General features: G+C 40.4%; 1 pseudogene; it reads right to left on the bottom strand.

The window, feature by feature from the left end:
• Positions 1–9787: 9787 nt before the first annotated feature.
• LOC131490091 (U2 spliceosomal RNA) lies at positions 9788–9938 on the bottom strand (annotated as a pseudogene).
• Positions 9939–14180: the final 4242 nt, after the last annotated feature.

Here is a 14180-nt window from a genome sequence, read left to right on the forward strand (position 1 = left end):
TTGAAAGGAGTTGATTTTCTAAGAAACATTTATTATTATAGCAGTTGTATACATGTATCATAGAAAGCTACAGAGTACAGACAAGCAAAAGTTAAACATATTATAAAGTCATCCCCTCACTATCCAGAGATCACCACTAACCTTTCAGACTTTCTTCCATATAGGGCTCTGTACACAGGTGCACACACACACACACACACACACACACACACACATTGGTATTTGAATCAAAATGGGGTCTTACAGCTCACAGTGCATACTCTTGTGAAATTCTTGGTATATTTTTTCAAGGATAGTCTTTTAGCTTTTAAAACCCAGATTATATTTAACTTTTTGTAATTGAGTTTAAAGACGCTATTTCCATCTAATTTGTCAGAATCTAGACATGTTTTACAGTGTTATTTCCCATTAGTCTTTATACGTATAGGATACTGATTGTTAAAGAAACTTAGGCCAATGTTCTGTAGAAAAAAAACACTATTTTAATTTGTTTCTGCTTCCTTCTGGGCTCAATTAATTTGTTTTTCATCCCCATATTTTCATAAACTGAAAACTAAATCTATACGCTTAGAGTTAATTATTGCTTTTATAGGACAAAACAGTGGTGGTATTAAATTCTTGATGTTGAATCCCAACAAGAGACACATACTATTCATGTTAACCACCAAATTAGGGTGGTGACAGCCTCATCCCTCCATTGTACACTTTCCATTTGAGAGAGGGGACATCACACAAATGCCCAGTGTCCTTGTCGGCTCAGGCAGCCATAACTAAATACCACAGACCCTACAGACTGGGTGGCCTATGTGACAGAAATTTACCTTATCACAGTTCTGGAGATTAGAGGTCCAGGACCAAAATCCTGGCTGATGTCTCTTCTTATAATGACAATGATCCCATCAGATCAGGGCCCCATCTTTGTGACCTCACTTGACCTCAGTGACTACCTTGAAGGACCTAGCTCCAGGTACAGCCACACTGGAAGCTAGGGCTCCAGCATGTGAATTCCAGTCCAGAGCACCAAGTTGCCATCATCTGTTCACCTAAGCATTTCATCAACAATTCATAATAATTGTCTCCAATCAATACTTTAATTTGCACTTCTGAAATATTTTTAACATTTGTCATTCTTGTCATATTTATTATCTGGAGGTTTTTAAAGAACAGTTAACTTATAAAATGTCCTTGTTTTTTAGTTTATTTATTTATTGAGAGAGAGAGAGAGAGAGAGAGAGAGAGAGAGAGAGAGAGAATCCCAAGCAGGCTCTACACTGCCAGCATGGAACCCAATGAGGGGCTTGAATCCATGAACTGTGTGATCATGACCTGAGCCAAAACCAAATGTCAGATGCTTAGCCAAATGAGCCACCCAGGTACCCCAAAATGTCCTTGGTTTCAGTGAGAAACTAAGGAATTGCGCTGCAGGGAGAAGCAATGTCTCTAAGCTTAAGAATTCCATGCTCCACTTCTCCAGTCCTGCCATGTCATCCCTATCAATGTACTTTTGTTCACAATCACATCAGTTGGGCCAGTGACTCCTATGCTTCCTGGTGATACCCATGCCACCTCTGCCCTTCGAGCTGGGGTCATTTGCATTCAGTCTGAACACCTTGCTTTAGAGTGTCCAGCAGTGTGGGTGTGCCAGCAGATTTGTCTGACCCATTTCCATCACACTTTCCGTTTTGAAGAGAATCTACTGGGTATAGAATCCTAGGTTGGCAGTGGTCTGTTCCTTTTTCTTCAATATGCTTAAGTTTTGATTCTGTTCTTTTCTGGGTTCCATTACTTGTGTTCACGCATCAGCTGTCAGTCTCATGGCTGTGCTGTTGAAGGACATGTGTCATATTTCTTCTCCCCGCTTTCAAGTTACCTCTTTAGCTATGAGTCTTGTGTTTCAGTTGTACATGCCTAGATGAGACTTCCTTTCTACCCACTCAGCTGGGGTTCCCTGAGCTTGACCCCCTGGGTTGACATTTGCAAGACAACTTCCAAACGTTTTAGGTATCTTTGTTTTCTTTCTTTCTTTTTTTTTTTAATTTGAATAGAGTGGACACACAGTGTTACATTACTTTCAGGTGTACAACATAGTGATTTAACAACTTTATACATTAAGTATCTTTGTTTTCAAATGCTTCCTGTTTTCCATTCACTTTCTTCTCTCATTCTGAGAACCTGACCACATGTTTGCCGGGCTTGTTGTTCATTCCTACATGTCTTTCATGTTCTGTACATTTTCCTTTTTTATTTTCTTTATTTTTAATGTTTATTTTTGAGAGAGACAGACAGAGCATGAGTGGGGGAGGGGCAGAGAGAGAGGGAGACACAGAATCGGAAGCAGGCTCCGGGCTCCGAGCGGTCGGCACAGAGCCTGACGCGGGGCTCGAACTCACGGACCGTGAGATCATGAGCTGAGCCGAAGTGAGATGCTTAACAGACTGAGCCGCCCAGGCGCCCCTTATATTCTCTATATTTTAAGTTCACTTTTATCTCTATGATTCATTTTGAACATGTCCTTTTATACCATCTCCAACTACACTAATCTGTCCTTATTGAGTCTGGTATATTTTCCATTCGTCAATGAATTATTAGTTTAGTTACATATTTTGTGTTAAAAAATGTTTATTAAGTTTTTATGCATTCTTATTTTTGTTAAATTATGTCTATACAATTATATGCATATATATAATTAATATCATCATTATTAAATTAAATATGTATAAGTTTTGATTTTTGGTTATTGGATCTATCTATTAAATTCTTCATGTATAATTTTATCTTCATGAATTCATATTTGCTTTTCTTGTAATTGTCTTTATGTATGTGATGAGGTAGTGCATAAATGATTGTGCATTAATAATCCTCATAATTATATATTAATAATCCTTTATGCATGTATTATGCACCTAATACATAACATGTATTATAGTTGTATAACCATTTTTCTCATTCAAAGAACTTGGCTTGAAATGTGACTTGTTATTAATACCGTCACTATATTTTCTTCTATTTGACATTTTTTGGTCAACTTGTTACAAGTTGTTTTTATTTCTTCTCTTCTTCCTTTTATGGGTTAGAGGTCTGATTATTTTTGCTAATTTAGCTGTTTTTAAAATACAAAGTGAAAATCTGTATAAATGTATAAAGATATATTACTTGATCGTTTATTGTTCACTTAGTTTAATTTCTAACACCTACTTTGTATATATTCCTTCTTTCTCCTTAAATTTTTCTCCAATTTCCCTTTCCCTTTCTTTCTGGCATATTTAGGTTCTCTTTCATTCCCTCTTTTCCTTCCCCATACACTGATTGGAAATCCAGTTATGATTTTCTCCTCTGATAGTAAATACTGTGCTTCTATAAGATAAATCATACAACTGATATTTCCTTCATAAAGTATAAAAATAATAACTGTGCCCCTGACATTGAGCTGTTTCTGCCATCTGCTTGTTCTTTATCCTGAGCTTAAACCTTGAGAACGTCTGTATTAACTCTTCTTCCAGAGTCACAAATAAGCCACCTTTGGATTTCCGATAGTTGCGAATTTAGAGTTCTGGGAATTTATTCTTTATTTTTAGGAACCTTTACTCATCACTGAAATTACAATTCCCAGTTGTATTTTCATTATTAAGATTTTATTTCATACACTGTAAATGTTTCCTCATTATTGTATCCTTCCCATTGCAATCTTGCCCCGTCTTCATTTTTCTCGTGGTTCAATGCGTTTGGATAGACTGCTTCGTGGAAAAAAAAAAATTATTCAGATAGAGAACATGAACAGATCACTTTCTGAACTTTTGCATATCTTAAAATGTCAAAATTCTCATGCTTCTCATCAGAAGACTAGACGCTGGCACCACTTACTAAAATATTGCTGAGAAACATTTAATTTTCTCACAAAAGCTGCATACATTTCAAACATTTCTAGCTTCCACTATAGCACATGAAATGTGTACAATATTTGGATCATCTTTATTTTGAAAATAAATTTTTGCTTCGAAATAAGAATAAGAAAAACATTGACATTTTATCCTTCTCACTGCAGTCTAGGAATCTCTCTAGGGTATCAGAAGCATGGTAGTTATTCATTTGTGTTTCACTGTAATCAGAATGACTTCTTAATCAGAGAACAAAAATTTCTTTTTTTCAAATCAAGCGTTTTGTATTATTCTTATTTCCCCGTTTGTTATTTTTTTTAATCTTTCTCTCTCTGGAACTCCCCGTATATTTTTTCCCAGTATATCTTAAATTTTCATCACTCGCCCTGCCAATGTTTCAACTTCATATTGGTGATTCCAATTGATTGTAATGTTTACTTTTTTTCACTGATACACATTTTCTGTCTACTATTACAAAACCTTAATTTAATTATTTCTAGAAAATTGTGTTTCTGTCTCACAGACTTCAAAGTAGTTTTGGCTAATACAGGGACAGGAATAGTATCCACATATGGCACCCAATGTAGGGGTCAGGGTGTAAATGGCAGGTTAAAGAGATAAAACAACAATAAGAAAATGTCAGTCCACTTTAGTTATAATCAAAAAGCAAGGCCAACGGAGCACAGCTTTCAAACCTCCTTGCAAGTGCATTTCTTCACACAGGACATCTTGAGCCTCCGATCTCTCTCGGGGACATTGTCAAACAATTCCACAATGCAGAGTTTAGTCTTTGGTAGCACTTACCATAACTGCCGTTGAAAAATTATTTTGTTTTGTTTGTGAAATATGGCCCCGGTGGACTGCAAGCTTCTTAAAACCAAGCGTAATGTGGGCATCGAGCACTGTGTCTCTTCCCCTCAGCATAACTGCCTCACCGTAAATATTTGTTGAATGAACAAATAAATGACTGCATCCAACATAGGCAACTGGATCACCTCTATGGGAAGCTTTCTGTTGATCTCGGAATTGAACTTCTCCCCTGATTCAGACCTTCCTTTGTTGTTGACCAGAGCCCCGATAAACTCCCCTGACATCAGAGGCATCTAGTGCTGATGCCTTGGCCTGGGTAGGCGAGGGGGACACTTTAGCACAGGGAGGTCAGAACACTCATAATGTTTCCTTCAGGGAAAAGCCCAGGTGTACTTGTTGTTGGAGGGAGAGGCATCCCTAGATGGCTGGTCTGCTGTTCTGATGCTGTCACCCTCTCTCAATCACAGAATGAGAAAATCTGCTGGGACATTACATTCAGCCTGATGAGCAGAGCCATCCTGCAAGTGTGTTCGGGAAGGACTGGGTAGAGCTAGCAGGGGGCTCAGCTAGCAGGGGGCTGCTCTGGAAAATGTCCACATATCCATGCTGGAGAAAATTCAGATTCATCTGCACCCCACCTGAGTACACATGGCTACAGCTCAGATGGTCCCCTTCCCCTGCACAGCCTCAGCAAAGAGCAAGAGAGCCATTAGGTAGTCAGTTTCAACAACATAGTCAGTTTTAACAATACCGAGTATAAGTCAAATAAGTCTTTATATTGATTTAGTCAAGCATGTGGCATTTCAGCAGAAATGGGCATGAAAAGTTACGTGAGAAAGAATATTCTATGTCCAAATAAAAGTAGACGCAAAGGCAGGAAGACAGGGCCACGCTGGTCACGTTGGAGGAACCACGAACAGACCAGCATGGTAGGAGGTGCGTAGATTGTAACACAACTTTTATCGTTATTGTTTTCTCTATGCCTTGCTAAGCTCCAAGACTTAAGAGACAAACAGAACTCCTTGGAGGAGATTTATCATCTTATAGGGACGTTTGGCAGCTGTGACGGGGTCTCACTTCTCTCCTGAAGCTTGAGGGGGAAAGAGCAGAAACCGTCAACTCCACATTCAGTGTGGAAGATGTCGATGGCCTTCCTCCAGAGTAGCTCACACTCCCCTAAACCTCTCAGATGCAAGACCACAGAGGCAGGTGGATGTAGAACACCTGAGCTAGTTCCAAACATAGAGTAAATCATGGAGTAAATCATGGCTACTGATTCATATTCAGCACTTACTTAGTCCCAAACTGGTCACGAAGTTGGTCGCCCTCTCAAACCCTTGCATAAGACCAGGAACCACATACACGCGAGACATTCCAAGAGGAGGGGATTTCTAACAAACTCCATAAAGAAACTTTTATAAGGCTGCCACATCCATCACGTTCTCACCAGTTTCACGGTTAACACAGAGTGTGAAAAGATCTTCAACAAAATTTGAAGTCTAAAAGGTGGTCCTCAAAACACATTTCAACACATCAACATTCTTCAGGATTTCATCAGTGGTTATTACAAGTGTGTCTGCGACAAGCAAATCTGTTTTGGCCTGTGTCACTGTGGTGAATTCTTACAAGCTCTGAAGACTACATGTGATGGAAACCTGGTCTGATGAAGGATTTTAGGGATGTATGTTAAAGGAGTTACTCATAGAATGAAATGAATAATTGCAACATTATATTCATTACTTATACGCGAGTATAATTTTTATAAATGCTGTATTAAATCATAATAGTGAGGGATGTGAAGGCCAGGGGGTCAGCAGCCCCTGTGAGTAAAATCATTTCGATGAGAAAATGAGCAGTGAAATTTTTCACCTGAGAAAATCAGAAAAAAATATGTCTAGGTCGGTTCAGGATTTAAATTAAAAAGTAGAAAAATAACCATTGATAATACATAATTCTAGAAAAAAATGATGAGATTGACCTGAAAATTTTAAAATTGGAGTAAGTCTTTGATATTCAGCATTTCCAGGCTGATAGAGATTCAGAGAGACAATGGCTTTTACATGACAAGACTCGGCAAGATCTCAGCACCTACCTTTTCCCCAACATCATGCCTACTATATCCAGTGATGTTGGTTCTGGATTTCTCGGGAAATGGGGTGTTGGAGACCCACTACTTGTGCCCCAGATCACTTGCTCTGAAATGCATCTTTGAATCAGGACACACTGAATGATTCACAGATTACGTGATCAAGGGTTCTGATCAGAAACTACCAAAGATGAGATGCACAAGTGAACTGAGCATACCTGTGGCCAACGCAAAGCTGTCAAACCTGTTGACAATTTTCACTGGGATAAAACCAGAGACAGTCACTAGAAGAACCCCTGGGGTGGCAGTCAGTGAGACAAGCTTGTCTTTGGACAGCAATCATCTTGGATTCACGAAACTTATACGTAAAATGTCAACTGGTCAACAGACACTATGCTCGTGTTGAGATGATTCACAGCCCAAAGTAAACAGTCAGGAGCAGGAGAATCTACTTTCGGCAAATTTGTTAACAGGTCACACTTCACCACCGTGGTTGGGGAAACGTAAGTGACCCAAAGCAGTTCTGACACATTTCACGTCTGGAAGGTTCAAGTGGGGATTGACTTCAGAACAACTGGAATGTAAAAGGAGAAAAATACCCATGAGAAGTTAAGGGGACTGAGCCACACAGGGTGAACATGAATCTACGTCTGGAAAACAATCACAGGACATGGGCAGCCTTTTGGCATCTCAGCTGCACACTGGCCTGATCCATCTGATTCATAAGGCACACCTCTCTACATCTCAAAAAATCCCAGGTATTTTTTAATATCTGAAGATACAGGTCACATAGCATACAAATCACTCATTTAAGGGGTACAATTCGATGCTTTTTAGTGTGTTCTCAGAGTTGGGCAACCATCACCAGAGTCGGACTTCATCTACTTAGCATTGTGTCAGAGCGTGCATTAGGACTTCATTTATCTTACTGCCAAATGAAATCCCATACACCTCTTTTGTTTATCCACTCACCAGTTGACGGACACTCAAGTTGTTTCTACTTTTTTAACACTATAAATAATGTTGCTATGAACAGTTGAGTACAAGAGCTTTTGGATTCTTTGTTTTGTTTTGTTTTACATATGTTTTCATCTCTTGGAAATAAACACCTAGAGCAGAATTCTTGGGTCATGTGTTAACACCCATGGTGATTGGTGTTTTGCTAAGTGGCTTCAATATTTTGTATTGCCACAACAAAATTATGACAGTTAATGTTTCTCCATATCCTCACCAACATATGTTATTATCTGTCTTTTTCATGACATCCATCAGAGAGAGTGTGAGGTGGTATTTCAGCATGATTTTGTTTTGTATGGTTCTATTTAATGAGACATGTCAACATAACTCTCTCAAATTATTTAAATATTGCTTCCTTTAATTCTTTGCACATATTTATGATGGCTTCATTGAAGTCTTTGTCTGCTAAGCCCAACATCTGAGCCCTCTCAAAGGTCTCATTTCTTCTTGTCTTCTGTGTATAGACCACAGTTTCATGTATCTTTGCATTTCTCATGATTTTTCTTGTTGAAAACTGGATGTCTTCTATAATCCATTGTAGCAACTCTGGATAAGAAGTGCTCCCTCAGGCTTCTTGTTGCTATTGTTTGCTTTTTTGTTTACGTTTCTAGTAGATGGCTGATCTAATTCAGCACCATCTTTCTCCCACAGTCTGAAGCTTCTGATATTGCCCCACAGATTATGCATCTTTAGGCAAATGAGGGGTCTTTTCTACCATCAAGGATGTCTGTGGTCTTAGCTGAACTCCCCAGAGTGGCTCTTTCTGTGATTTTCTTATTAAGCTTCAAACTCATCTACCTTTATTAGTATCATACAAAGCCATTAGCTTCCACTAATTGCTAGGTGTCTGCCAACTTTTCAACAATGCCCTGTGACATAAATTGTTCCATATCCCAGACCAATTAAATCTGAGGTCTATTAAAAAGCAGGACCTATCTTTGATACTTTCTTAGACCCTCAGAAGGCTTTTCTCAGACATTGCTTTTCTTTTTTCTCTCTGGCAAACTTCTAGGTGGTCTACTGGCTTTTACTGTTGCTAACTGATGTCTTAATAGCACATCACCAAAATCTCCATTGTTTTCAACAAAACCTTTAGGCATGAACCTCCTCACAACCTGTTCCAAGTAGTCAGTCAAGTTGAGGACACCATAAAAGAACTCTCTTTTCTTATGGTCTCATCACCCCCTGCACAGAATCTCAGCATCACTGCCCTGGGGCTAGTGGCTCTTCTTAAGTGAATGCCCTGCTCTACAACATGAGGGCTGGGCAGGGGTGGTAGCCCTGGTCCCTTGGTTTGCCCCTCCTGGCACTGAACCTAGGGTAAATGTTTATCAGGGCCCAGAATTCTTGGCATACTACATCCAAGTTAAAGCTTCTATCCTAAAAATCGGGGCAAGTTGGAGGAAAGACTCTCCAACCCAATTGACTGCACTTTTCTAAAATACATCTTCCATATCATGAAGCTATATATAAGGAGACATGACAGTGGTCTTCCCCTTTCAAAATGGAGCTGGATCTCCAGCCTGGGAACTGAGAGAGAAGTTAGACCCATTTTCTTGGCCACAACCACTTGGAATATGGCTCCCATTACACTCAACTAGAAAGCGATATTGGGAGAGAGCCATGGCTCGCAAGTCACAGACTCTCATTGTTCTTGCTGGGATATATAGTAGACTTTCTTAAATAAATGTTTCCCCATTTGCTCGATGTCCTTTGGACAATTTCCAGATACTTTAAATTTTGCTTTCATAACTGTCACCAGTTAAATGAATATTTCACTGGCAAGAGGGTCCATTGAGTTACTCTCACTGCCATTCCAGAAGCCCCTCATCTCATATATATATTTTTGAAGGGGGAATTTGATTTCAAAAACTCGCACAAACATAACTTTGTATAATTCCAGCATTGGTTTAGTGAAACTACTATAAAACCCAAGTTGTTCCTTTTGTGATGGGAAACTATCATAAAATGTACATAGCAACTATACCAAAATATACTTAGAAATTTCTCTTTACATCCAAAAGCAATAGTCATATGGCATTAGCTGTTTACAGCTTTGAGAAATGCTATAATGTTTTTGATATCATAATCATGCCAATCATATTGTGGTTTTACTACACTTGATCTTAGCCAAAAGGCCGAGAAGCGATCATATTGTGGTTTTAAAATGGAGCATCATCACCCCCCAGAAGTAGATCATTCTCCATTTTTCTTTGCCACTTAACAGCTGGGCATCCTCTTCCAAGTCAACCTCAGAAACCATGATATTGCCTTAAAAAAATGGCTTCTGCGGTGAAGAAGGGTCCCATGACCTGCCGGACATCTTGCCCTGGTCCAGCGATTGCCCGTGTGCTCTTGGAGACACCTGTGAGCCGCAGCTAGGCCCACTGTCCACCGAATGTCTTTCATGCAATTTTATCTCTGTTAGCCTGAACCTGTCTTCACCAATAAGCGGTTCCACCTGCAACAGTCCCAAATTGTGATCTGGAACATGCCCAGGGTGACATGCAGCTGGGCCAGGTCGCTAGGCTCTCTATCACCGTGCACATAACACAACACCATCGAAGCCTGTTGTCAGGTCCCCAGGGTCATCTACAGGACCTCTCCCTTTGAGAGTTGATGATCACATCCAAGGTTTCTGCACATCTCTGTGTGCATACAGCTCTTTCTCTTCTGAAGGAAATAAATTCCCAGCAGGCCAAGGTGTGCCAGTGCCCCGGTTCTGAAAGCTGCACCTTGCAACTGCATACCCTTCGTAAGGTTCTTAAAGGTCTAGTGAATCAGGAACTCTGTGGGGACTTCCAAAAACCCTGACATAGCTGGTAGTCTTGTGGGCATCTGCCTGGTTGAACAAGGGGACCAGTTGTTAGACGGAGGGTATGGGAGGAATGGCAGGATCTTGATTCTATCCCCTGGAAGTGCCAGCTCCTCTGGGCACGTCCATTTGGAAGAGGTGCAGTAGGAAACCATGTCTGAACATGGCTCCATTGCCATTTGGGGGCATTTGTTTTTAAGTCACTTCTTTTTCTACTCTTTGCCCTCATAGGTTTTCAAAAACATCTTAAGGAATTAGCTTTTAGAGCAAAGCTAATGAAATATATACATATAGATGATCTTGATATCTAGTATATAATAGAATAAATACATCTATAACAAAATAAATACTATGTGTGTATGTGTGTGTGTATCAGTTAGTTCATAGATGTATTTCTTTTGAAAAATAAAGACATGAATGAGTCTTGAATAATGATGGTGCTTGATGGTGTTATTTTTGGAGTAAGACATAGGATGTTGTCGGGACCAGAGTTTGTACGTAAAGTTAGTACTAAGGTTTCAGTCTAGAGTTGGGGGTTGGGGGGGGGGGTCTTAGGTAAGGAAGTCATTAGATTAATGGCTGATTTGCAAACAGGTTGCCACATCCAAGTGAACTACTGGGTTAGGGGCCACACCTCCTTGAAAGCTGTACTGTTTCCTTACCACCTTCCTCAAAATGCCCCTCTTGGGAATTCCTCCGACCAGGCATTTGGTTCAGGCTGGTGGCTCATGTGCTTCTTTTGTTGCTATAAAAGAAAACCTCTTCTCCTCTGACTTCTGGGTGGTCACCATCTCTCATGTTCATAGAAGGGCCCAACCTGTGTCTCTCTGCAGTTTCTACTTTACTCACGGTAACAAGGACATTTACTCTGTGATTTTATTTATTGTATACCATTTGATTCTTACTTAAATATGGTGAGAGACTCGTGATTATTTTCCTAATAGAAGTAGAAATTATAGCTTAGATAAGCCAGGGTCTTAGAGCAGGGTCTTAGTTGACATTTTATAACTAAATATGTATATATATATATAAGATATATATATATATATACACTCAGATATGTAATGTATAGTCAGGAAGGAAGGAAGGAAGGAAGGAAGGAAGGAAGGAAGGAAGGAAGGGAGGAAGGAGGGAGAGAGGAAGGAAGGGAAGGAAAGAAGGAAGGGAGGCAGGAAGGGAGGAAGGAAGGAAGGGAGGGAGGGAGGAAGGAATTATAAATCACACCAGGTCTTCTGAGACCAGTATCTACCATTGTTCAGTTGTACCTGCAGCCTAATGACCCCCTACATCACCTTGCTAGCTACTCCTCAGTAGGAACTGAAGCAGATTGGTCCCCATTATCTGGAACACCACCACCTATAATGCACACATTTGTAAATGCACATAGGAAACGCAGAGAGTTAAATATAATATGTTAGAAACATTAAACCAGTGTATGAATGAAGAGTGGGAAAGTAAGATTTAACTTTAAAAGGAAATTTTAAATCTGGCTATATTATTATCTACTTTAGGGCTCTTTAAAAACACGTTGGCAGGAGCCCTGAGAAGTATATCCACATTACCGTAAATTCCACTTAGATCGTGATGGGGATTAGTGTGAATCAAAAACCAAGCCCTCATCCCGTGTGGAGTAGCAAACACTCACTGCAGCCTCATTTCCACTAATCCGGGGCTGCTGAGTGATCTTTGATCACACCAAGTATTACAGATGGAAAAGTACTCTTTTCAAATCCCCAACGTGTTTCCAACTGTCAATAAAATCCTTTTTAAGTGTCAAAAGCAATTGCTCTGGTTTACACTTACACCGCTAACCATCGCGGCACATTTCAGGGCTTCTAAAGCAAAACAACCACCAAATGGCATAACTGCGGGCCAGGATTCTGACAGCCACATTCAACCTCGGCTTTAAAGGCATTAGGAATTCATTTCTAAAAATTGCCATTTATGTTAACTGCACTTTAAAGATTAGGCATTTCACTCAGAAAATCTCTTATCTGGGAGGCAAAACAACCCCCACTCCAACCCTCGAATTAAACAAACAAATCGCACAGGTTACACGTCTAGCCAGATGTTTGAATCCTCACAGAAAACGAAAACGCTCCCAGTTCCGGGAACATGTGACAAAAATTCTAATATTTAGAAGCACGTGAACAAAGGACGTCTTCCATTTCAGAGACGATCTCAATGAAACGGGAGTCTTCTCCATAAATTATACAAGACGATGGTTTGCAGTAATTGATGTAATAACGGAGCGGGGAGAAAGGGACACAATTCCCTAAACTAGATGAAGTAAGCGATTACCCTTGCTCTCAGAAAGCTCCGTCGGTGGGAACGCTGTCGGGGCCCCAACAGAGCCCACAAACCCTGGTTGCATTTCAACATCAGAGGCCTGGGTCTTATTATCTTTCCAGGATGTGTATGTATAATAAGCCTCCCCGACAAATGAAGGGGGGGGGGGTGTTTCTGGCAAAATGAAAAATGGTGATAAACTATGTCCAGATGATGAATTCAGGGAAACTCTCCATCACACCGCGACGACATATGCCCATCTCCTCTGTTGTCCCCTTGGAGATTTTCCTACTAAACGTATGTGCATATATTTCATGGCCACTGATATTTGAATCGCAGCCGGCTCCCATGCAGAATATGAAACACTTCAAACTGCATAACCGACTAAATTATCAAGTCTCCAGTGGCCTGAGGGGCCAATAGCCATAATAATGAGTGTGCTGAAGTGGTTTGTGTAGATCTCCCCGCCCCGTAACTTTAATGCCCCGACTTATCAGGTTGGTTTTTTTTTTTTTTTTTTGCCCTCCCTTCCCTGCTACAGATTGTCTCACATAACATTACTGGCCATTTTATGTTGGGGGAAATGCACTGATCTGTCCTTGTAAATGAACACGGAGGAAGAGGAAAAGCGGTGACGGCCAACTCATAATCACGGCTTAATCGAATGAAATAGTCGCTTGGCCTGTTTTCATCTGTTATTATTCCATCTTGTTTTTTTTTTTTTTTAATGTTTATTTATTTTGGAGAGAAAGACAGAGCGTGAGCAGGGGAGGGGCAGAGAGAGTGAGAGAGAGAGAGAGGCACGGAATCCGAAGCCAGATCCAGGCCCTGAGCTGTCAGCACAGAACCCGACGCGGGCCTCGAACCCACAAACCGCGAGATCATGACCTCAGGGGAAGTCGGACGCTCAACCGACTGAGCCACCCGGGTGCCCCATCCATCTCGTTTAACTGTAACGAATACACCGATGGGTGCACATTACGTGTGAAACTTAAGGGTTACCTTAAATGACATCATCCATCGGTACTTTTCAAGTTGGTACAACAACCTTCAGGGATTTCTCACCATTGGAGATATTTTGCATTTACTCATCCACTGAAGAAATCAAAACCTATCAAAAACCGAACACCTAGATTTGCTGGTTTGGTCATGAAAAGGGTGTTTTAAAAATCCACCGGTGCTCTAGTCTGCTTGTGCCAGTAAAGGGGCAACGTTCGGCGTGAGATTCCGAAACGGTTGTTCAGTGTTGTGAGGGCAACTGGTTTTATGCTGTGTATCATTTTAGGTC

The sequence above is a fragment of the Neofelis nebulosa genome, chromosome 1, assembly GCF_028018385.1.
Source record: "Neofelis nebulosa isolate mNeoNeb1 chromosome 1, mNeoNeb1.pri, whole genome shotgun sequence".
Taxonomy (NCBI): domain Eukaryota; kingdom Metazoa; phylum Chordata; class Mammalia; order Carnivora; family Felidae; genus Neofelis; species Neofelis nebulosa.